Source organism: Lissotriton vulgaris, chromosome 1_1, assembly GCF_964263255.1.
Source record: "Lissotriton vulgaris chromosome 1_1, aLisVul1.2, whole genome shotgun sequence".
Taxonomy (NCBI): Eukaryota; Metazoa; Chordata; class Amphibia; order Caudata; family Salamandridae; genus Lissotriton; species Lissotriton vulgaris.
In genome coordinates this window covers 1,595,913,357-1,595,940,022 of record NC_141685.1, presented here as the reverse complement: position 1 = coordinate 1,595,940,022, position 26,666 = coordinate 1,595,913,357, and the positions used below count along the sequence as shown (strand labels likewise).

The window sequence follows — 26,666 nt, the reverse complement described above, 5'->3', positions numbered from 1 at the left end:
GCTAAATGTCCTTATTAGAGAAACCAGCACCTCCTGTAAATGTTATCAAATACTGCTTTGCTGAGAACATTCCAACTGTGCTTTAAAATACACAGTTCACTACATGGCCCGAGAAATGATCCCCCCCCCACCCCACTTTTACTATTACACATTGGCCCAAAACAAAGTATTTTTTAGGTCTTGTGTTTGGCAGCGTATGCGCTGCATGCGCTGTCTCAGCGAGACTAAAGTAATCTTTATTTGGCTTCACCTTCATGTAATTTCTCCTGCTCCTCGTGATTGGTTTAAGTTAGGCATTGCTGTTGTTTTCTTGATTTCTGTTGGTTGTTAGCCCTGTGGTCACTTCCGTGTAGTCCCTAGGCAGCGGCTCCTAACTACAGTTTCACTGCGCTGGCACCTAATTGCCTGCATTGTGCCATCTGGTTGGGGGCGTGGGCCCCCTCCTCTCCCTCGCTCCGTGCGGTCGATTGTTTTTCTTCCACGTTCTGTAGCTGAGAGGGTTGAAATGTAAGCTCCGCTCTGCAGATTGCTCTCCCCTGTCTGCCCTTTGCCCCCTCCTTCACAAGGCAGCTGGTCTGATCCAAGATCAGTGAGTAACTTAGCACCTGAAATGCAACAACGCAGAATACTTAAGAGTTAAAAAATCGACCCTTTCCTCCTAAACACAGAAAGAATCGTAATTAACAAACCCCACACGTGGCGCTGTACATTTTCGTATTGATTTCGAAACTTCTTAAACAGGCAGTGCCGACGCCTCTGCTGGGAGACCGCCAGCCCCATTGGGGCCCATCGGGAGACGGGGAGGGGAAGAACCGACCGGACACAGATGTAGGTGTGATAAAGGCCGCTTTATTGGGAAACAGGTGCATCCTGACAACATACCCCAACCTTGGCCTTTGCCGTACAAAACTAGGCCTAACTAATTATACATGTACCTGCCAAAACCCCCCACCCCCTCCCCTAAACAGTTCCCCGCCAACAACATAACATCATTATAAATTACCCAACACTTGTCTCTCTGTTTCAACATCAGCCATCTGTACACTCCCTCTCCTCAGCCAGTAAAACTCCTTCCTCCTATCCTACCCCCCCCCGTTTGGCTAGGAAAAGCGCCATCCGACATAAACATTGCAGCACCTGCCCCCAGCGACAACACAACCCGAAAAAACCCTAACTCAGAAGGCACCTGCTCCACAACAACCCTTGGGAAACCCGCCAGGCATCATCCCCTGAGCAAACCGACCCCTCCACCCCCGAAAAACCTATCCCAAGGGAGGGTGGGTGGGACAACGCTCCAAACTACGCCCCCCTGCTGCTGGGTCACTGTCCCACGAAATGGTGCACAGTGACCCAAAATGGCCGGTTTTATCCCTACCAGCCCAAAAGGAGCCCAAACCCTACTATCCAGCCCAAGACCCACGTCCCTTCCTGTGTCCCCTCAAAATGCTTCCCCCCACCCCTCTTCCCGGGGCCCCAAAACTCCCCCGGGGGGCAAGCCTCCTTCCGCTCGGCCACCCCCCCAAAGCCCCATTGGGGCCCATCGGGAGACGGGGAGGGGAAGAACCGACCGGACACAGATGTAGGTGTGATAAAGGCCGCTTTATTGGGAAACAGGTGCATCCTGACAACATACCCCAACCTTGGCCTTTGCCGTACAAAACTAGGCCTAACTAATTATACATGTACCTGCCAAAACCCCCCACCCCCTCCCCTAAACAGTTCCCCGCCAACAACATAACATCATTATAAATTACCCAACACTTGTCTCTCTGTTTCAACATCAGCCATCTGTACACTCCCTCTCCTCAGCCAGTAAAACTCCTTCCTCCTATCCTACCCCCCCCCCGTTTGGCTAGGAAAAGTGCCACTCGAAAGCCCCCATACGGCTTTCGACCCCCCCCTAGGGCCCCTGCACCTTTGGATACCTGCGCACCCCTATTGCCCGGTCCAACGCCTCCTTCAATTGCACGATATACAGCTCCATCCCATATCTCGACAAATGTACACCATCTTCCATAAAAAAGTAGACCGCCCCATATTTCAGCTCTGGGTGTTCCATCCTTCCCACCCCCTCCTTGTCACAGAAGGCCCTCATCTCTCTGTTAATCTTCCTCCTAGTCCTGTCTATAGCCCCTGGCCTCTCCGCCCCCCTCCAACACCTCCTGGGTATGAACTCTGACCAGATGACATAGCACCCTGCCCACTGCTTCCTGATCTCCAGCAAGTCCCTCCTCATTTGTTTCACCAGCGCCAACCCTTTGCACTGCACCAAGTCGTTCTCTCCCAGGTGAATTACCACAACATCTGGGCAGACCCCCCCCCCGCACAACATTGTTCAAAACCGGCACCAACTCGTGCCAACGGATGCCCCCTTTGCCCCTCCAATGACACCTAAACAAGTTCTCGTCCAGCTCCAGATTGAGGTTCCTGCATTTTTCCCACTCAGCCCTCTCCGCTCTTTTTACAAACGAATGGCCCACCACATATATGGACACCGCTGCCGCTGTAGGCCCCGCCACCGCACCTGAAAAGAGACATATGTAAGCAGCGATCCCAAACATCCATTCTAATCCAACGCTACCCCTCGCAACCTCACATACGACTTATAGCAGTCTGATTTCCACCGCCCCAGCCGTTTGATCTCCTCCTTTCCCCCACCCTTCCGCGCTGCCTCCGTCGCTGCACCGATGCAAAACGAATGCGTTCCAAACTCCCCCGGGTCCTCACCCATAGACCGCAGGGCGTGCCGCAGGACCCACAACAACTGCGCTGCCGTCACACGGCCCCCCCCTCTCCTGCCAAAGACCTCCGAACCATCCTGTCTCCCTTCTTCTGCCAGCCGTCTCCCCCACTCCGCCGGGCACACCGCCTCCATGCCCCCCGGGCCCAACAACACCCACGTACCCTTTCCCCGCTGATCAGTCTTGGACCGCCGAAGCCGCACCGCCACTTCCCGACCGCCGATCTCCACCCTTCAAACCCACCAACTCCGACACCCGAAAGGCTCCAAAATACAACCACAACATCAACGTGGAAAACCGCACCGTCTCCGCACTATCCCTACACACCCGCGGTAACTGGCCCACCAGGCCCGCCAACATGTCCTCCGTAATCGGCCGCCTCTTTCGCGCTCGAGCCCCTCTCTCTCTCTCCCAACCTTCCAGCAGTCTCCCCCCCAATTCACCCGCCGAGGGCGCATACCCCCACCACAGCTTGCCCATGAAGGCCACACCTGCCAGTTTACCCGCGATGGTCACTCTCGCCAAACCTTTGTCCATCAACCCAAGCATGAAACGCACCACCTGCTCCTCCCGACACCACTTGCCCCGCTGCCTCACCGCTCCAAAACGCAGAAATTCCGTCCAGGCCTGCTCGTAACTCTTCCTTGTGGACGCTGCCAGGGACGTCCTCACCAACTGAACGACCCGCGCTCTCCCACCAACCACATCTCCTTCAGCACCTCCGTCTTGACCGCCACCGCCTCCGTGGCTAGCCCATGGAACCTCCGCCACTGCGAACGAGACAAGGCATCCGCAATGTCATTGTCCACTCCCGGCACATGCTCAGCCCGGAACAAGATATCGTGTTCCAAGCACCTCAAGACGAAAACGCGCATCAGCTTCAGCACCTGGGGCTCCCTCGCGGACTGCCGGTTCACTACCTGCACCACTGACATATTGTCCACCTTGAACAACACCCGCCTGTGCGCCAGCTCCTGCGCCCACACTGTCACCGCCACCACCAACGGGAAGAGCTCCAAAAATGCAATGCTCCTACCCCCTGCCTGCCACTGCTCCGGCCATTGCTCCGCGCACCATCTGCCCGCCCAGTAGATTCCAAAACCTCCAACTCCCGCCGCATCCGACGACATCGTCATGTCCCACTCCCAGTCCTCCGGGGGCGCCATGGGCACGCCATTGAAGCGCTCCAAAAACGCCAACCACATGTTCAGATCCTCCTTCGCACCCGCCGAGATCCGCACGTGGTGATGCGGCCGTGTCAAACCAGCCAACGCCAAACCCAACCGCCGACAGAAAGTCCGCCCCGCTCGCACAACGCGACACGCGAAATTCAAATGCCCCAGCAACACATGTACTTCGCGCACCAACACCTTCCGCTTGGCCAACATGCTCCTCACCAACTCCACCATAACCGACCGCTTCTCCTCCGGCAGGCGTGCTTCCGAGTCGAGCTCTATCCTGAGGAACGACAGCACCGTGCTGGGCCCTTGTGTCTTCTCTGGCGCCAACGGAACCCCCAGGTGACCCATCAGTTCAGTAAAACTGTCCAGACTCTGCTGGCAGTCCGTCGAACCGGGCCAACCCACCAGGAAGAAGTCGTCCAGGTAATGCGTAATCGCCTCAGAGCCTGTGCGCCAGGAAAAAACCCACTGCAGAAAGGAGCTGAATCGTTCAAACAAGGCACACGACACGGAACACCCCATAGGAAGCGCTCTGTCCACAAAAATTTGCCCATCCAGCTGAATCCCCAGCAACTGATGATCAGCCGGGTGAACCGGCAGCAACCGAAAAGCCGATTTCACATCGCATTTCGCCATGAGCGCGCCCAAGCCAGCCGTCGTCACCAGACGCCTCGCGACGTCCACCGACGAGTATGACACGGACGCCAACTCCGCCGAGATAAAGTCGTTCACCGACGCGCCCTCCGGCCACGAGAGATGCTGAATCAGACGGAACTGGCCCTGCTCTTTCTTCGGGACCACTCCAATAGGTGAAATGATCAAATCCGGCAACAGCGCCTCTGCAAAAGGCCCTACCATCCTCCCTTCCTTCACCTCCTTAAAGAGCTTCTCCCGGACGATGCCTTTGTGCGCGTTCACGGACTTCAGGTTCTCCGCCCACCGAGCAATCCGCGGACCCTCGTACCCCAACCGGAAACCCTCCCTGAAGCCCCGACGCAGCACGGCCGCATCGTCCGCCCGCGGATACGCCTCCAACAACGGCTCTAGCCGATCCAGTCTAACCGGTGTACGAGCCTTTCCCCAGGGTACTTGCCCCCCCCTTCCCCCTCCCCTCCCCCTGCTGGGCCCTGGGGCCGGGTGTTGGGCCTGCGCTGGGCCTCCCCAAGGTCCCCAGCATCGCGCCTCTGGGTGTCGTCTCCCACATGCGGAGCACTCGTGCCGAAAACAGCAGGCCTGCCGGAGACAGGAACCCCTGTTGAAATCCCGACAGGTCCCGACACCCTGACTACTACCGGCACCCCCGCCCCCACCCCTCCACGGGTGGGGCGGGCCGAAAAGGGGGGCAGCGCCATCGGCAACCCACTGGCCGTGAAAATGGTGCGGCCAAACTTTGCCCCACTCATCGTCTGTTGATAGAGGTCGGCATCCAACTCCCCCCACTTCGCCTCCGGATCTGATGCCATGCGCGCCCGAAACTCCTCATCGTAATGCGACCAAGCATTACCTCCGTAAGTCATCTGTGCCCGACGCACCACGTCCATGTACTTGAAAAGCGCGACCGCCCTATCCGGATACTTCTCACAGTACACACTGGCATAGATTAGGAACGCTGCTGACCAATTCTCAATCGTAACCGGCACTTTCGGACGCCTAGCTAATTCCTGCTCCTCTTCCTTCGACCCTTCTTTAGCCATCAACTCCCTGTGAAGCAACCTCCCAATCTCCACATACTCCCCCTTCCATATCTTTTCTTTGGTCACCAGCGACAAATGAGCCCCCAGTGGCTTCGCCACTCCCATGTACGGCAGCTTCTTTACCGGCACATCACAACTCTCTTTCGCCCCGGCGCCCGTCGCCACTGACCCGCCGTCCTTCGCCGCGTCCCCAACCGCCGCACTCCCCGACGCCGCGCCCCCTACCGCCTCCGTACCTACCCCCGCATCCGCTACGTATCTGCCCTTCACCAATCGCACTGCGTCACCTCTGCCGGCATCTGTCCCCACTGACTTCTGGCATCCGCCATCTGCACTCCCACCCTCCTGGCCTCCATGAGGCCTGCCCAAGCCACACCCCGACCCCGTACTGGTCTTACCTGGCGTCAAGGCGTGCGTCCTCACCGGATCCCGCCGCCTAACCAGGTCTGCTGGGGGGGCCGTCACTCGCGGCACCGATTGCCGGGGACACACCTGTAAAACACTGTCAACAACATTACCGGTTTCCCCCCCAACATCCCGCAGTTCCCCTTCTTCCTCCGACTCCATCTCCTCATCACCACCCCCCATGACCGCTCCTGCTGACATCCTGCTCAGACCTGCTTTGTCCCTACACGCTGTCATCAACATCCCCAAATCCACACTCTCCATACTCATGTCCCCAGTTTGGTAGTCAGGATTGCCTGCCAGATTGCTGCTCCATCCCCGTCCCCCGGCGGCCGGAGCGACCCATCGGGAGGGGGGTGTTGGAGACCTCTGACCTTGCCATCCGTTGCCCGCACGCACATGGTCCCTCGTTGGAGCGCGACCACCCGTACTAGGCTGAGCCGGCCCATCCTCTCGGCGGGTTGGAGCCGCATGCTGCTCACCCGAGCCCCTTACCAACTGCTCCTGCCAAGAGAAAAACGGGGAAGTCCAGCATGCCGGGGCAAAACCAAAACCGCCGCCACACCACCCCCCTCTCCCCCCTGCCGCCGAATGTCCTCCACGATGCGCCGGAAGTCCCTCCCCCCACCCCCCTTCACCCCACCCCCATCCCCCTGACTCGCCCCGCCCCTCCCACCCTCCCCCCTTGACCCCCAACCATCTCCGCCCCCCCTCGGGACCCACCACTCCCCGCCCCCCCACTGCCCACCTCAGCGACCCCCCGCGGTCCCCCCACACCCGAAGTCCCCTCCACCGTACCCCCCCTCCCCCATCCCCCTCCACCGTTCCCCCCCAGACCCGCCGTACCCCACCCTCCCCCAACCCCCTACACCGTCCCCCCCGGACCCCCGAGGCATCCCCCCGCTCCGCCACGCCCCTCGCCACCTCCCCTCGCCCCCCCTCCCTGCCCTTCGCCCCTCCCCCCACCCCCTGGCGAAACCGTCCTACTGGGAGGAACCACGTCCTCATCTGCTGAAGACCCCAAGTCAACATCCCCCGCCCCCCCCTCACCGTCCCCCCCCTCCTCCTCCGACTCCTCTACGATGACCGGCGAAAACCCCCTTTCCTCCCCCAGCCCCCTCGCCTTCCCCTCCCCCACCGTGTTCTCACACCCCTGCTACTGCCTCCCACCATCATTGCCGCCTCGTGCCCCCTCTGTCTCCCCCCCACCCCTTGCCCCACTCCTCTGCGTTCTTCCACTGGCTGCCCCCCGTCTCCCCCCACCACCCCCTCCTGCCTAGCGCCCTTCCTGGGAGCTTGTGGGCCCTGCACGCCCCCTCGACCCCTGCCTGGCCTTGTCCCCCCTGGCGCCCCCCGACCCCCCCTCGCGCATGGTCCCGGCCCCCCCGCCCCTCCCAGGCCTCCCGCCCCCACCGCAAAGACAAGCGGCGCCTTCTTTCGGCTACCGCGCCCCTTCGTTGCGCCTCCTCTCTTCCGCGGCGCCCCAGCCGCCTTCGAACCGCCGCCTCGCGCCGCTCCGCCCCCGGCTCCCGCCCCCTCCCCCTTTCTAGCACGCGACCGCGGAGGCTCACACGCTAACACCGCCGCCGTGGCGCCATCAGCAGCGCGCCGCGGCGGCCTTACCCGCACACCGTCCTTCAGGAGGTCCGTCCTGCCAGCCTCCTCAAGCAGACGCAACGCTTCCTGCACCCTGGGATCCGCCATATCCTCCGCCGCCGACCGACCGCAACACGCTCTCCTCAGCTCCGGCGCCTCAAGGTAAACTCCCTGATCTCCTGCCCAGGACACACCTGTCCACTACCTCGGTGCCCCGCTTACCACCGCCACAAACCGCTACCTTCACAGGCCCTAACTATCCCTAACACGCTACCGACAACAACGCTCCAAACTACGCCCCCCTGCTGCTGGGTTACAGTGACCCAAAAAGGCCGGTTTTATCCCTACCAGCCCAAAAGGAGCCCAAACCCTACTATCCAGCCCAAGACCCACGTCCCTTCCTGTGTCCCCTCGAAATGCTTCCCCCCACCCGTCTTCCCGGGGCCCCAAAACTCCCCGGGGGGCAAGCCTCCCTCCGGTCGGCCACCCCCCCAAAGCCCCATTCAGAGGCGAAGCCCCTTTCCAGCGCCCATATTGTTCTTGCATGTTGTGCATGGAGTTGGCGATACCGGTTGTACTTGAAGGAGAGCACACTATTACTTTACAAGCTTCCGAATGTTACTACAGCGATCGCAAAAGCGATCGCTTTCAGTGCTGCTTGTTTGTTTTTCAAGCGATATACATCTCCAATTGGATACTGGGTCACACTTATAAGCCCCTGTACTGTGTACTATAGGTACCCAGGGCATATGTGCACCCAAGGCCTACCAGGGGCTGCAGCTTGTAGTATGCCACCCCTGGCTGGCCCTACTAAATTGACACAACTGGCTGATCACTCAGCTGGGGCAGAGTGGTGTAATCACCCTTTGCTTAGATATAGTATACCTATATCTAAACATATATAGACACATATATACCTATAAGTCACTCCTATGGCAGGCCTTAACAATCCCGAAGGCAGAGAGTGCTTGGTATTATGTGAGATGGTGCTCTAGCATGAGCTGAGCCTGTCTGCAGCTTTCAGAACCATGTCCTTATAGCTGTTCTATGATATAGCCATACCATATACTTTTAAGTGCATTATGATCCTCGCGGTCATTGCTAACTTTGGTTTGGCTTTATCAAAACATGTTGTGTAAGGTGTCATACGCTTTGTAATACTACCCCCTCACCAAACCCAAACACACCCTAAACCCTAAAATTAACCATGGCACCCCAAAACCCAAACACACCCTGAACCCCCAAATTAACCCTTGCACCCCAAAACCCAAACACACCCTAACCCCTAAAATTAACCATGGCACCCCAAAACCCAAACACACCCTGAACCCCCAAATTAACCCTTGCACCCCAAAACCCAAACACACCCTGGACCCCCAAATTAACCCTTGCACACCAAACCCAAACACACCCTAAACCCTAATATTAACCCTTGTACCCTAAAACCCAAACACACCCTAAACCCTAAAATTAACCCTGGCACCCCAAAACCCAAACACCCTAAAATTAACCATGGCACCCCAAAACCCAAACACACCCTAAACCCTACAATTAACCATGGCACCCCAAAACCCAAACACACCCTGAACTCCCAAATTAACCCTTGCACCCCAAAACCCAAACACACCCTAAACCCTAAAATTAACCATGGCACCCCAAAACCCAAACACACCCTGAACCCCCAAATTAACCCTTGCACCCCAAAACCCAAATACACCCTGAACCCCCAAATTAACCCTTGCACACCAACCCCAAACACACCCTAAACCCTAATATTAACCCTTGTACCCTAAAACCCAAACATCCTAAAATTAACCATGGCACCCCAAAACCCCAAAACACCCTAAACCCTAAAATTAACCATGGCACCCCAAAACCCAAACACACCCTGAACCCCCAAATTAACCCTTGCACCCCAAAACCCAAACACACCCTGAACCCCCAAATTAACCTTTGCACACCAAACCCAAACACACCCAAAACCCTAATATTAACCCTTGTACCCTAAAACCCAAACAAACCCTAAACTTAACCCTGGCACCCCAAAACCCAAACACACCCTGAACCCCCAAATTAACCCTTGCACGCCAAACCCAACCACACCCTAATCCCTAATATTAACCCTTGTACCCTAAAACCCAAACACACTCTAAACCCTAAAATTAACCCTGGCACCCCAAAACCCAAACATGCTCTAAACCCTTAAATTACACCTGGCCCCCCAAAACACAAACCCACCCTCAACCCTAAAATGACCCTGTACGCCCTAAAATCCAAAAGCCCTACAAACCCCAAAACTGTTTGTGAATGCAGAATGCCGGGAGGCGCTGCTGTGATTGCAAATGATACTTTCTGTACACCCAGGCTGCACTTCCTTCATGGAGTATTTCCATGGAATCCGATTGTTAGACTTATTAGACAACTGCGGACAGACCTGCTCATGGCCCTAAAGAGGAATGGTCTTGCAAAGGAAAACAAGCTAATTTGTAGAAGTCCTCCGGACTGCCGAATTCACTCCATCACAATACTAAAATACAGTTGTAAAAAGCACAGCTGCCTCGAACACAATGCCAATGGAGAGCAGCTCTCTCTCACTCTTGCATATCCTGATCCTGAAGCCGGTGGATTCCTCGTGCAAAAGCCTACGCACATCCGGGAGCGCCGGAAGTGACGTTTTGGTCTGCGGCAAGAACGAATACCGTGAGGGCAATGGCCATAATGGACGTTGGATCGGGATCAGTCTTTATTTTTCCAACTACACTTCCAAAGCATCACAAGTTCATCGATTCCAGCGTGTATACTCCGGTAAGTGCTGCAGCTGCTAGGTAGATGTTAGTCCATCGGGGCAAGCTCCACGGATCTGCACGCGCCCATATCCTGGGTCAGCCCCCCGATTCTAGCGCAGCTGCCTTCCTTAAAAAAGAGCCGCAGTCCTCCGCTCTCGGTCCCAGCTGCTCAGTTTCCGTCCCAGACGAGCTTCCTCATTTTTCGGAAAGCACGAGTTTTCAATAAGTGGGCCAGACGCAGCTCCCTGCAGATAAAGAAAAAAAAGGACAATTTCTTTGGTTGATGTGGCACCCGATGCGTTGGCTGCACACTTTTCCAAGCTGAGGGTGTACGCCTGACCGGTGACCGGGTGGGCCACTAAGATAAAGGTGTGTGCTTCGTGTTATTGTAATGAATGCGTTGCAATGTGTGTGCGTGCGTGATTGCGTGTGTGTTTGATGTTTGTCTGTATCAGCATGCCTGCTTGTTTATGCACCTTTTGTGTTTGAGCATGTGTATTTTGTGTATGTGTGGTAGTGCGTGCCTGTGTAAGTTGTGGAAAATTGCAAAAAGCCTAAAAAATGTTTTACAGCAAGTTCTTCGCCGTAAGGAAAAATAAATTACTGCCCGTGTATTAGGTAGCTAAAGTTTTCGCTTAGTGTTAGTTCGGAAATTAACACTGGGTACAATGTTGAGATGATTTCTTCTAAATCATGTGACATTCTGCATTTCATCTGAAATGTATCCGTGTCACAAGCACATGAGATTCTTCAAGAGAGATAGGGACACGAAGTACAGCATAAGGTCTTGTGATAATCTGGGACAGGTCCCTCTAAAACTGCCAGGGGGAAACCAAAACATCACATCATACCAGCCTCACGCACGAACAAGCAAAGCAAACATGATGAAACACTGGTCGCATATTCATTTAATTTTATTTCCCATGACTTTTAGTACAGAGATATACAACATCGGTTGTTTCCTATATGGATGCCTGAAAGCATTTAACATTTTATTTGCAGCTTATTTGCATAAAGCAAATGTGCAAACGAAGAATATGTTCTGAACAGTAAAACACAGGGAGGTGGAGCGTCAACATAGGATGGATGACTTGCACAGAACCCACTCCCTTCTCCTGTGAGATGCAGGCCTCGCTTCTGCCAATCAGATTTCTGTTGAGAAGGCTGCAGGCTCCTACTATACTAAGGCCAACAAAATGGCCCCTAATACCGATAGAGCGGAAACGACAGACTCTGGCCAAATCGATATAAATAGAGATGTAGTAGAAACGCGGCTTGTGGTATTAGAGTGTGGATTAAAATTGATAACACAAGTTAAAAGAAATGAGCACCTTTTAGCAGGCGAAGTCGCGGTTCAAAAGTGAATATTTGCTAGGGTACAGCCACTGCCGTTGACAAAAGACTTTCCTCCTGCCAAAGATGCTAGTCAGTTCTCGGCACTAAATTCAGGAACTGCTGGCACGTACTTCCGTTATCTGGCTTTCGCCAGGTCTCTAGAATAAGGCCTATGCAAACGTGAAAATGTATGCCTTCTGAAAATTAGTTAAAATTATATGAAATGTAATGAAATCCACTTATGTTGGTATCTTGCATGAAAATTGAATGTGTGGGTGGGCATAGCTCACGTTCAAAAGTCATGAGATACACTCGAGCTGCACACAAGAAAATGTCTCCTACGAGACGTTTTCTGCTTCAGTCAGTATAAACTGCGAGATTTTGTAGCCACAAAAATGGAGAGAATGTAGCAAATCTCATATAACCCGAAATTTGGAAATTTCACGAGCATTATAAAAAGTTTTCATGTGCCTTCCAGCAACAGAAGAGTACTGGAGCAGCATACAATTGGCTCTTCCCTCATTAATATTGATGAGGCCTTATGCATTCATGAGATACAATGTAACCTGTAAGAGAAGAAAAGCCTTTGCCGCCATCTCTGTCGTAGGTTGTAACTAGCTACATGATTTGGTGCAGTTTCCACATTTCGAAAGACTCTACACCAGTGGCATAACAAAGGCCTCTGGAGTACAGGGGGTCCCGAACTCCAGGGAGCCGCTCAGCACAGTAACGTGGCCTCAGAGCTCCTGAGAAAGTCTGGAGGGCAGCCTCTCAATGTGATCTGCAGGGGTCTCACCTCAAGTTTCATTACGTTATTGCTCCACACTATATACAAACATTATTCCTTCATTTAAACTTCTTCGTTATGTAACTTCACCTTAGTGTGTCATTTCAACTGTTAATTTCACACCCTCCTTGATCCAAGGCATTGCCATACCATGAATCCACATTCCAATAACAAAGCCGTGTGCATCAGAAGGAGAAAAGGACCCCTTGTGTCATTACAGCGCTGCTCACTGAGGAGCATGGTGCCAAGGCACAAATAAGTCTGCTTATCCCTTTTTCCGATGCAGGCTTTTTCTCACGAGTTGATTTTTCACCCGTACTTGCCACAGTCACTCATTTATCCTTGCTGGATGACTTTCCATTTGATAACAAGTGCAAAATTCCCCCAAAGATGACCCCGTCTGCCCACTACCACACATAATTTACCCATCATATCAACGTCTTTAATGCATCTTCTGTCACTTGCCTCTCTCCTTCGCCCCCTCTCTCCTTTTCCCCCTCTCTCCTTCGCCCTCCCTCTCTCTCTCTCTCTCTCTCTCTCTCTCTCTCGTTCTCTCGCGCTCGTTCTCTCTCTCCTGCGCTCTCTCTCTCCCTCCTTCGCTCTCCTTAAGAAATCAGGAAACAAACATATCTATTTTTCTCTTTAGATCCAGCCTGTGTTAAAAAGGAGAAACAAAAGAATAACCATTTCTCCACTCTCCTTGGATCAGATAAATCAGATAAGTACCTATGTCCTTCTAAATATGTATACCATCATCCTACCATATACCAGATAGACGAGGATTCTTTGGTTAAATATATCTTTCTTCTCTCATTGTATTCTGTACAGGACGAGAGGCCGAAGAAACTCTGGTGCGAAGAAACAGCTACACAAGCATGTACCTCTGGCGAGGGAACACAGAGGCGAAGGAACCCGGAAGTAGATATCAACGACCTGGGAGAGGAAGACCCGCGTGTCAGGGCTGGAACATGTCAGAGGTGTCCAATCAAGGATCCACAAATTCCTGACTGCAGGACAACAGGACCCGAACAAGTAAGTCAACAACACACAGGGAGTGCAGGAAATGCTAGGCAGAGCTGTGACTTATGCAAAGCACATTCTTGTCCCGGACTTCCCATTTTTTATTCACGCTTCACTCCACCCCGCTCCCTGTCTGCAAATGGAGAGGGTGCGACTTACAATGCCCCTACCCTGCTGTCCTTGAGTCTGAGTATGGAGTTCTGTGCCTGAGCCTTGTTCTATCTAATACCACTAATGGTGTGTGTTTAGGGCCTTGTTGTTTGTGAACCAGGTTTTCTGTAATTGATTATGGCAAACTTCAGAATTACTTCTTTTAGATGCTGAAAGGAGGATGTAGCCTGGATCCTTGTTCATCAAATTTGAAATGATTTAATAGTTGCAGTAAGGCAAGTTATGGAACAGATAGATCACTGGGATCCTGGAAAGCTATCACTCTACCCTGATAGTATGTCCAGAGGCTTATTTCTTTGAATGAGTGGTAAAGGGCCTCGGTGCCATAGTCATGCACCTGTAAAGGGCCAACATTGAATCAGTCAGCTGTTAAATGCCAAACTTGTCATTTGCCCAAGCTGGAAAAGAACACACATGGTATCTCTCTCCTGTCTCTAGATGTCTAAGACGTTTATTTCTGACCTGCACCATCCCTTGGTCATGTGAAAGCCACTGTAACGGTGGCTATGCATTGAGGATCAGTCTAACAAAAATGTTAGAACCCGTGCAGCGATAATCTTACCTTTCACATGCTACCTTGGCAAAAATATTAAAGTATGTCCATGTGCTTATATATAGTCTACACTGGGGTAATTTTTTTATTTTTTTTAAAGGTACATAGGAAATGGCATTTCCACTTGTATGACCTAATTATGATTTGCTTTCTCTCTAAGGAAATGGTATATAACTCCTTGTCCATTATTAATGAAAACGAAAGCTTTTCTGTTGGCCCTGGTTCCTGTCAGGGGTGTGTACGGTTACAAGCTGAAAACGAACACTTAAAAGGTGCGTGCTTCATATTCTACCTTTCCACGTAAACTGCAAAAAATTCCCATTAATAAACCTTTTTTTTTTCCCATCCAAACACATGCATTGCCAAAAAGTATGCTTGTTAAGTGTATATTGTATTTATTATCTGCTGCCTTTAACAAGTGTATTTATTTGATTATAGCACAGTTGCAAGGCACTTGCAATAGTGAGTTGGCTGTACAGTATTTGCAAGATGCGCTGTCTGCTTTGACCAATCCACGGAATGTAACAGATATAACATCCTCAAAAACATGCAGTCGATCATTCACTGTACAAAAGGTATACTTTTCTTTGCCACTCTTTTAACACAGTTAAAGTTTATATAGGACAAACCTTGTAGATTTCCTGCATGAGGACTTTGAAATCTTTCTGCTTGCAATGTTTTTAAGTATGGCTGATTTATACTCCTGGAGCTAACATAGCAAATATTACATTGTTAGCCATGTACCAGATGCCAAATCAAAAACCCGCAATCTATGCATATTTTTGAGATTGTAACCTAACATAATGGCAAATAGTTAATAGTTGTGTTATTTTGCAGACTGATATGCAGCAGTTGGTAAAGGACTCAAACGATCCTTCACGGTTCAGAGATGTACTAGTTCCAAAGAGAAAATTGCACAAACTCTTGGAGGAAGCCAAGTCAGCGCGGGACAGTGCAGGTTTTCTTCTCAATGGCATCAGCGAAGTACTTTTTTCTCCTAAAGAACTTGCATCTGCAAAAGGTGTAACGAAGGCTCGTGCTGGAACAGCAGTCCTTGACGAGGAGAAGGTTGATGCATTGTTTGGTAAGATATTACAAATGTTCAAATTAACATTCAGTCGAGCTGGGATTGTGACAATTCATTATACATTGTGTTGTATGTTTGCATATGTGAGGTTGTATCATAACTGAACGATGACTCCATCATTGCTTAACAGCTGTCTGCAAAAGAACAATAAGAGCAATGGGGGTGCCTTGTAATTTCTTAACAGTTTGTGCTGATCTTGTGCTACAAATGGCATGCAAATCTGGCGCAAAGCCTTGAGTTGGGATTTCATTTGTAAATCTGTAGGTCCAGGTGTGAGGTTCTCAAACTGGATGAATGAGTGATAGCAAACTGCACTTACAAAATATACTGTGCTCGCAGCTTTTATTTAGACCGGATCAACTCCCTAATAATTAGATCAGTTGGTCCTGGTCCTAACACTTGGTTGTAAGCTCCTATTTGGATTTCTGGTCACTATGCTAGTTTCTTAGACGACTGTTTTCCAAATATGATAATTGCAAGTACAGTTCAGACTCACCCTGGCTGCCTCAATGATGGTTTTGTAAAGAAATCTGGCACTGATTACTTTCTGTTTGCAGAGGAAGCTTGCCCGCGTCTAGTGAACAGGATTATGGCCCATGCTTGTTTTAATGCATCTACATTTGTACAGTCTTTATCAAGTACCCCAGCATTTCAAAAGGGTGAAAGAGCCAGAGAAGACACACTGCTACTTGGGGCTAGAACTGTCATTGTGGACCAGGGGCTCATAGTTCATAAGGGAACTTTTTTTTTTCTTCAGCTTCTGGCCCCCTCTTCATCAATGCTTTGCTCTAAGCTGTGCCAAACTTTGACCAAGTGGCCTTAATGTTTCACTTAGGAACCATGTAACCCTAAACATATCTCATCTGGCAGACTGCATGAAATAATGGAATTGGAACTTTTGATAGGCAGCCCAGCCGTATTAAAAACCATAAATAATGGTGGGAACATGATACTGATGTATGTTATTTTGTTTTTCCAGAGTTTATGAAGTCTGTGTGCAGTGCCAACGGCTGGTCATCACTGGACAACAGAAGTATGAGAAGGAAGCTGGCTATAAAAATTTGCAATGCCAGAAGAGGATTAAGAAATCTCTGCATCTAGAACCAAACCATGAAGTTGCTGGTTTTCGTTGAGCTATTTGTTCTTGTTGCATTAGTCTGGCCTTTCTTCCCCGAATCTTATTTTTTTTCTGGATGTTTTCTCTTGTTTGGTATCCTGGCCCCTGTTGGGCCAAATATGTGCTTTAGATAAATAAAATTACATTGAAACCTCCCTTTTGATAATTTTTTTCCTTTACCACTATTTTGGTTAGTGTTTTGCAAATGGTCACCATGTCAAACAGCGTCCGATAATGCTCTGTACCTCTAAATAAGGCAAATCCCAGTGAGTCAGGAGTATGGGAGTAGTGGCAGATGTTAAGCTGATCTGAATGCAAAGGTATAACATTGCTGCAGGCCACTTCTTTTATATAAAGGTGCTTGTGGTATTTCTGCAGCACAAACATAGCCAAAAATAGCAACTTGTATTTTATACAAGTGTCTACCTCTCACTTTAGAGTTTAAAAAGTAATCTTTCCAATGCAGGACAAATAATCTGAGTATTAGGATCAGACTTAGAGACGTTTTATGTCTGGTTTGCTTGAGTTTATAATGCAGACCTGATTCAAAATTTTCGGGATTTGCAAACAAGAGCAAATTGGTATTTGGTACAACACATCCGAAATGGGAAAAGTTTCACTTTTGTGTACACATAGTATTTTTTGGGTAATGGAAGGGTACCCTTCCATTACAAAACCTAAACTAGACTCTCGCAGACAACATTGCATTATAGTACTGGTACTGGCACTGGCCAACAAACTGAGAACTGTGTGTGAAGCGAGTAACACTGAACCACATCGACCATGATGCATGAGGTAATTTAGCTGTGACGTGTCAGCAGGGTGCTCCAAATCCCTTTGAACATTGCATTATAGTGCCAATGTGTGGGCATGGTTCTCAGCTGCCTAATGGTGCAGCGGTGCTAGTGAAAGAATTAGACATGACAATTTCCTACTCTCCTAGTGGCACCCGGCAAGGCAATATTGGCAGTCTGGCAACGTGCTCCTAACCTGGAATTGTCAAGGTGTAATCCAACCCGTAATGATTTATTAGTGATCCACAGGCATACTATATTAATTAAATTATCCTTATGTAGTCATCATTTAGTAATCCACACATTCTTTAGTTGTCCTTAAATAAACCTGAGTAATACATGTTCATTTTTAAGTTGTCATTAAATCATCCGAGAGTAATCTACACTCATACTGAAAATGTCATGGGATCATCCCAGAGTAATTGACTTCCATCCTGAAGCGGTTATAGAATCATCCAGGGATAATCATCAGTCATCCTTAAATTGTCTAGAGCCCATCCAGGAGTCATTCTCACTCATCCTGATGTTGTCAGTTAGTATTCGTGGAGTTGTAAAAGGTAATCACTCCCTGTCAGTGGAAGTCATCAGAACACCATCCTAGCGTAGTTTTTGTGATTACAGTAAGAGTCATCAGAACACCATCCTAGCGTAGTTTGTGTGATTACAGTAATAGTCATCAGAACACCATCCTAGCATAGTTTTTGTGATTACAGTAAGAGTCATCCCATTTAAATAATCAGCCCTGTGGGCAGACTTCAGGATGGCCTGGGATGACGTCCCCAGGAATGGCTGGCTGAAGCCATCCAATGACTTCAGAATCACTCCAGGATGATCTTCCTTTTTGACTGGGGAACTCACCTGAGAGCTTCAAAGTTGGCCGCTGTCATTAAACATTTTTTTTTGCCTCCTGATTCGCGTTGAGTGACCCCCCCGCACCCTCCCCCACCACCACCCCCTCACCCCCACCACCACCCCCCCACCCCCGACCCAGAGTTTTCCTTACTTCTTACATGCAGCAATTTATTGTGGAGGGCTCTGTGCTCATACCAGCAGTCAGTATCCATCCACCCTGTCTGCTGCTTTTTTGTTGGCATGCTTTTATGCACTGAAAGCTGTGAGCTTCATTTAGCCGATGTTAATCTCTTTGTGCCCTTTCCCACTCCACCTCACCCCTTCCACAACAGTGCATGCTTACCCACAACACCCTCTGAGGTCGCTGCTTCTTGTTTTGCATTTGTCCCGAGCCACATTGCAATCTTTCCCAAGGTGCTTTCTGCAGGTTGTGAACTCTCTCTCAATCTTAATTGCTTTTCCAAAGTTTCAGAATGTTTAAATATATGTTTGCTTCAATTTCACAAGGCTCCTTTTTACGCATGTGTTAGTGATGTATTTAATAACGGATGTGAAATAAAATTTATGACTCACAAGGATTTTTAGCTTGGGGTGCCTATTTATTGTGATTTACTGTATTTTTAGTCTCGGTGCCCTGGTTTCTTGGGATGGTTCAAGCCACTTGTTGAGATAGTGCCATGATACCTAAAGTCCTAAAGTCGAGTACAGGGACGCTCTGGGTAGTACATGCACATGGAGTTCATGGGTCATTTTAGATAGCATTCCGTTATAAGGCAGAGAGATTTCCGAATGAGGACGGTTTTACTGAAGAATTTGGTCGGTGCTTGGAAGGGATTTTTTATCCTGTCTGGAGCATTCTTGGTTTATCCCCCAATATTAATCAACAAAGAATGAACTCCATAACACAAGTAGTCCCTATGCTCCTGGTGTTATGGTATTTTTTTACCTTTACCACTTCTTTATCTATATTTACCGTACCAGTCTTTTCAGCACGTTTCTTTCCTTGAGGTATCGGCGGCGTAACCCAGGGAGTCTCCTCTACTGCTCCATTCCTCACACCAGCAGGAATGTCTGAGACATAAAAAGAACCCTCCCATTAACCAGACAATGCAGCCTCAAGCATGAATAGCGGGGGAAGGCCATATATTGTTTTGCTAATCTTATCATGTACTTTCCTTGTAATGAAAATATGCTATGTGGGAAATTAAGGAAACTGATTTTCAATTTACCTCGTTCTGTTTTTTTGGGGGGCCAGGAACATTGCATTGTGGGATTTGTAGTTTTGTATTTACCTTTTTGATTATGTGCTTCTCCAGTCCAAACACAAACATCCACAACTGGCTGAGAGGATGCAGCATGGAGTTCAGCCACTTGGCAGATATTAACTCTGTGTGCCATTGAGCTCAGTAAAACGTCTGGTAAAATAAATTACTGCACTGAGCAACTTGTATAGTGTGTACACAGGGTATTTGTTTAAGTCCCATTTTATTTCGTAACTTTAATGACTTATGTTAAAAGAGTTGAGAGGCACCCCTTTCTACAGACAAGGGAAGTAGGGTATTACAAACCTCGAAAGAACACATTTTCCCTTAGTCCACTATACAATAAGTTGTCATGCAACCATAAACCTAACCACTTTAGGCCAAAATACGTAAAAACACTTTATTATTACAACACTATAGTAGTCGAGCTCATTATACAATACATTTTTTCATCATGAAATACATTATACAGATAAAAACATTAAAAAACATTCCTAGCAGTGCAATATAAAAATCATAATCCGTTAACAAAGTTCATACAAATACCTGATACCACGAATAATCAATTATAATCAATAGACACAAGACAACACAAAATGTAACACCTAAACTAATTGTCAAATCACATATGCACATCTGTTCTTTTCTTCTTTGACACATGTGTTAATACATTGCAAACATCAGTATTTCACTATTCATGTGTCAATTTCCAGATTGTGCCTCAAGCAAAGCGTCAACGCGTTTTGGTGGTTTTTCGTTTAATATTATCCACCTTTTTCAAGACTTTTAAGTTTTTTGTTGTCTTTAGCACTTTGGAGATTGTTGTATCTCTTCTCCCTATTGATAAAACATATTAAAAATAGAGGAACAGTCGTTATATACTAATAAAGTAAAAGACAATCCTCCTATTCTGAGGAGACCTTAATTCTTATCCGTGCCTCTGATCCTATTGCTCACACGGCTAGCCGGGCAGTTCTCAAACTCCCTCCATCATCCTACTCATGTCTAATTCTTTAGATAAAAATGTAATGTGCAATTCATTGACTGTTCATATAGTTCCAACACTCTTTTTCAAAAATCATGGCCAATCTCTATCTCAAATCTTTGATCAACGTACATAGTCGCCTCTATATATGGGCTCATATTATAGATAGTACTTCATTTCCAATTTGTCTCATAATAAAGGGCGCACGATATGCATATATCACATTTCGAAGGCCTTCGATTGCTACCATCCCTCTACCTAATGCCTCTCACCTTGTTGATAACAACGGCGAGACCTTACTCTGGGATACTTTCTTCTTATTTCATAAATCTCTTTTTGAGACTTCGTCGTTTATCTTCTGACTATTTCCTAATTCACGGCAGAAAGAGATTTAAATAAGCCTCACCACTCCATATTTGTCGGAAAGTTATCACCCCCAATCAAAGTTCGGAAAGCTTGTTACCTGCTAGTGTTTACTAACACTCTTACATGCGATGTCCAACTGTTTTTGTTAATATGTTCTAAAATTCTTTGGGCTTGTGGGTCTACTGCCAAGAAACTCGTAGCTACTTGCTCCAGGTGTGTGCCCGATTCTACAAAGACCACAAATAAACAGCGCGGGTCTTACCAGCACATTCAGAAACAATGCTGCCCTACGAGCCGATGTGCTTACTAACCTACCCATGGTTTGTGTATTTACCTATGTATTGTATATATTTTATCCGTTTTAAGTATCATATGGCTCAGAAACCATATAAATGCTTTTACAGTATTATTTCATAATGCTCCTTTTACTGTACACACTTTACTTTATGACAAGTATTGCAATTGTGGCAATTCATTTCTCTTGCATGAGAAAGAAGACTGCTCAATAAATAACAACTTTTATTGAAAACGCCCGTCTCTCTATTTCTCTGCACTCTGGTGAAACTAAGCATGCACGATTGACTGAGTGAAATAGCTATCTATTGTTTTCACACGACTCTGGAGATATACTCCTTATTCTGGAGGGAGCAAAGTTGTCATGTTTATGCGGTTGTCAGAAACTAATCCCTTCTTGTCTAATCAGGAAAGTTAACTCCTTCCTGTTCATTCGAGAAAGTTTCTAGTGACCTCTGAGCAAGCTGGCATACCTAATTAAGTCTAACATATTCAGTAGACCCCTAGTCGACCTCAGTCCTACGTCTAAACTATTGTTTATGTTATTCCAATGCGCAGAGCCTATTGGGAATATAGGAACTACACTACATGGTGCCCAACGTTTGGTAAGGCGATATTGTAACGCAAGATACTAGAGTAACTCAGTCGTGCTTTTCACACAGATCCCTTTTTCCCGTAAAAACTCAAATAGACGTCTGGAGTGGGTAAAAGGTTAATATCCGCCAGAACTTAGTAGGAAGAGATTCCTTTGTATTCGTTTTTGGTTTAGTCAACGTTGAAGGATACAGTGTTCCAAAAGATTGTGCACCTAATCTTTGTTTTTCTTGAAACTTGATCTGCAAAACTTTCAGTCAGTAAAATGTCAGAAAGTTACGACGAAAGGGAGAGAGCTAGACTAGCAGCTCAACTCTTAGCGGAGTACATAAATATCCAAGATGACAACCCGAATGCTATAATCATCCCAGTCAATATAAGAAAAACTATAACTATAAAAGTTATAGAAAATGGAGTATCATCAAGAGGTGGTACAGTTGTATTTGTGGTAGAGGCCCATGAATATCGGCAGACAGAGGTATTCTATTCCTGGATACATTTTCCAGCAGCACACGTTGTGGCACGCGAGTTCCACTACTACAAAATAGAGGAATCTCCAGAGGAATACTCTCCTTTCGAGGAGGTTGAAATTCCACTAACATACCAAGAGCACCTGCTCTGGTTTAATGGTGCCCTAAAACATCAAAATCACATTACCAGGCCCGGTCCACTAGGTAGACCAGGAGCCACATGGCCGGTTCTAGCCAGCTATTCACCACATCCCGACATTGAAAAAATGTCAAGCGAAGAACTCTTAGTTAAAATAAAGGAATTAACAAAAGCATATAGAGATTTAGTTCAATCAACAGTTGACTGTACAACCTACCGACTAAATACACTAACTGAAAATCCTGAAAAGACTTTCATTAAAAATAATTTAATTACTCAAAATAGGAAGTGGGAGGGTAATAAACAAACCTCTCCCAGAGAAAAACAGTTTCAGTCCAGAGGAAGGTCTCCCCAACGAAGAAATAGATCTCCAGAAGGGGGGGGCAAGTCTCCACAACGGGAGCCCTCTGAAAAAAGATACAACCTTAGAAATAGGGACAATTTGAGAAAACCTGACAGATATCAAGATATTGATACACGTCCCTCTCGATCTTTTCAGACTTTCTCACAGAAATCGGAAAGAAGAGGACGGTCAGAACATAAAGAAGAGCACGTCAAGTCCAAAGACAAGGAACCTGCTCATCAAAGTAAAAAATTACAATTTCCCAGTAAAAAGGTAGCCAGTATTAAAGTAAAACATGCCGAGAATTCTGAGGACACAACTGAAAAACGGAGAGTGGGTCTAGACAATGCTAGACAGCGCAGCAGAAGTGACCATAGCTCGCAAGATCCTGATATATCTTCTGGAGACAGTGGACACGAATGAATACATTCAAGTGGAAACTGCAGACACCCGAGTTAGCGTGCCCCATAAACTATATGAAATAACATTACGTATAGAGGGAGATAAAACTAGGAAAATAAAAGGTCTCTTTTGGGAGAATCTATCTAAAGGTATGATATTCTTCTAGCAGAGAAAGACTGGCCACCAGAGTTTGTCAGGGAGTGCCCACATGGCAAAGAAATGATTATGCCTGCCTTCTCAAATCACATTCCAATTCATAAAAAACACACATTTGCTAGGAAATGGGCAGTGGCCCAAGCCCCTGCATTATATAAAAATCATGTAGGATGGGATGAGGATTCTCCTCACCATAAAATCCAGTTAAAAAATCAACCTACTGAACAGAGGCAGTATCCTGTTAAGCAAGAAGCTAATAAACAAGTCAGAGAAATCTTAGATCAACTTGAATATCAGGGGGTGATTGAAACATGCACCTCACAAATGAGCAATCCTTTGTTTCCTGTCTCCAAGCTAGACGATTCATATTGTCTAGTTTTGGACTACAGACGCCTAAACTCCTGCAGTAAAACTTTTGCAGTACAAAACTCACACAGTGCAGCACTAATGAATAATATGGTTCGCACGAAATATAAAACGACATTAGATATTTCAAATGGTTTCTTCTGTCAAACATAGCAGCAGAAAGCAGATATTTGACCGCTTTCTACAGCATGGGGACCCAAAAACTATTTTGTCATCTCCCACAGAGATTCAAGAACAGCCCAAGATTATTTTCAGCCAGGGTAACAGAGTTACTACAAATATATGATGATGAGGCATTATCTTACGTCGATGACATCTATCTTACAGAAGATGACCTGGAGACACACTTGAAAAGAGTGAACACATCATACTTGGGTTCGCATCTGAAGGGTACAAATTCAACTTTAAAAAGTCACAAATTGCCCACTTAACAGTCCTATTTTTAGGCTATGAGTAATCGAGTGAAGGCAAAAGCCTAGCAGACAACTTCTTAGAGAAGTGTGCAGTACTACAAGCTCCAAAAACGCTGAAAAACTTACAATCAATTCTAGGTTTCCTGAATTTCGGAAGAACATACATTCTAAACTATGCAGAGAGAGTTAAACCTCTCTACGAACTAATAAAACCTGATTTTAAACCAATTAATTGGACTCAGAAACACACAGAAATTTTACGATCATTACAAACAGACATGTTAACTAAAACAAAACTGCAAACATGCGCAAACGAACCCAACCTTGTAATCCGAGTCATCCCAGGAAGATGCGGATTCACATCCCTGACCTCTAATGAGGGAGAAACTCTTCCAATAGCTTACAAATCACACTTGTACACACAAGCTGAAATGAAATTCAGTTCTACTGAAAAAATTCTAACTGCGGTTCAAACTAATGAAGCAAAAGAAAGAGCCCTAGCCCAAGGGAAGAGCATACCTGTACTAACAGCAGTATCAGCCCTTGAGGCAGTAACAAGACCAGGCATTCTAAATGCAAAAGCTCTAGATCCAAAATGGATACAATTGGAAAATTCTCTTGCAACGGAAGACGTGAAACACGCATTTGAACCGAAAATGAAAAAACTAAAATATCTGGAATATGAAAATGAATTTCCTCTGTCAATCGAGATTCTGCCTCTAGAACAATACACCTGTGTAATTTACACAGACAGATTTGCACAACACTACGTTGTGGAAAAACAAATTTACAATGCAGCGTGTGCGATTGTCAAAGGTCGCTGGCGCTTAGCTTAATTCAGACCGATACTCACTAAAACTGAATCACTCAGAAACTGTACAGCTCAGTGAGCTGAAATACGATCTTTGAAGATGGCACTTGAAAATGCCGATCGCGAATTCCCCACACTAATAGTGTGCGATTCGTATTACTGCGTCGAATCTTACAATAATTCCATGCAGACCTGGATTGAAAACGGTTACAAAGATGAGACAGGTGCCACAATAAAGCATAAAAAAACTATGGGAACAAGTAGTTCTTTTGCAGAAAGAACTACGAAAGACTCACGTGATAAATACGCAGAGTCTTCAACTTGATGGCGTTCACGTTGCAGGGAATTCATTGGCTGACAGAGCAACAGCGGCAGCTGGTCAACCGGCTTCCGTAGCTACAAACAGCGTACAAAAAAACAAATAGACGGTGAAACGCTACTAGCAGTAAAAGCCTCAATGGAAGGCAATTATGCGGCGTTACCTCTAAACTATCCACTCGGAAATACATACATAATTGATGCGAACTCCGTTCCGTTTGCTCAAATCCCTGGAGTGGGGGATAGAGTAATTCCAAACACGAACCGGAAAGTCTTCTTGATTGAAGAAGCACACATGGGATTAGGTCTGAGGCACCTAGAGATCCTGAAATCTCGAATAGAATTACAATCACGATACTGGTGGCTGGTAATGAGCGTGCAAATTTATAACTTTGCAATGAACTGTCAGAACTGCAACAGAGATCGCAGTTGTGAACCGGACCAGACACCTGCCCAGACACCTCTATTAGACAGCATCAGGCTATCTATACACAGACATCCAGACGGAAGAATGTGGTCCCATAATTATTAAGACGAGATTTATTTGGATGTGGCCCCAGCGCTTAGCTGACACCAGAACTGTTATAAAAGATTTGCGAGTCTTTATCGGCACATACGCAATTGGCATACTGCATTCTGATCAGGGTCCTGCGTTTAGCTCTCGGGCTTACAAGGAGGCCATGGCCAGCATGGGCATTGCATTGCGGTATTCTAGTCCATTCCATCCCGAGGGAAATGCGATAGTGGAGAGAAAAAAACGTGACATAAATCAATCTATAACAGCGAGGGTATTAGGTTCAGGTTACGGGTGGGTCAAACATCTGACAAGTGTCCAACATAGTCTTAATAATCTGCCAAGAAATTCTCTAGGGGGCATTACTCCGTACAAACTTTTGTTTGGTACAAGAATGATCATTCATGATCTCCATTGTCACACTTCAGTGGTGAAACAAAAAACCTTTGATATCAAAGATCGTTTGCCTGTTTTACAGGACTTAAATGAAACAAGAAGAAGTCTAAGTAACACAAAGCTAAAGCTAACGACCACTGAAGAAAAAACACCTGTCCCAGCAAGACCAGTCTGGATTCCAAAGATTGGGGATCTGGTCAGAGAAAAGATTGCGGTGAAGAAGGAATTTGGGCCTTCTTACAGAAAAGCAGTACCTGTCTTAGCTGTCAGCGGAACAAGATTAGTAGTACTACCGTCCCTTGCTGGTAAAAAGGAGAACCGAGTTGTATCAATCGACCTGGTAAAACCACAATCATGTGGCCAATCATAAGTAGAAGGCCCAGTGGACGCCCAAGAAATAGCAGAAGACCAAATCTTGCTACAATCCAAGAGGTTCAAACTGAGAGACTAATCACATTTGATAAACCTGCAGTGAATAAAAAAGGACTATGCAACAAAGCCATGGAACTTGTGCCTCTTGAAACCCAAATTGCAACAGTTCATCAAGAAACACCTGTCTACAATGATGTAGCATCTGAACATACATGTCCAAAGATAAATGAAAATCTGGAAGCAATTCCACCAATCGACAGAACTGCATCTGGCTACTTTATCAATTTGGATGACTTTTCTGATGATCCAAGTGAAGATGGAGACAAGCCAGCAAACAAAACTTTCA

The 26,666-nt window shown here is 47.4% G+C and overlaps 1 pseudogene across 1 annotated transcript; it reads left to right on the top strand.

The window, feature by feature from the left end:
• The first annotated feature begins 10,335 nt into the window (after positions 1–10,335).
• On the top strand, positions 10,336–16,523 carry LOC147750859 (uncharacterized; annotated as a pseudogene). Its single transcript, XR_015297551.1, has 6 exons — positions 10,336–10,422; positions 13,354–13,557; positions 14,370–14,541; positions 14,708–14,844; positions 15,107–15,353; positions 16,336–16,523. The product of XR_015297551.1 is annotated as an uncharacterized LOC147750859 (transcript).
• The last annotated feature ends 10,143 nt before the right edge of the window (positions 16,524–26,666 follow it).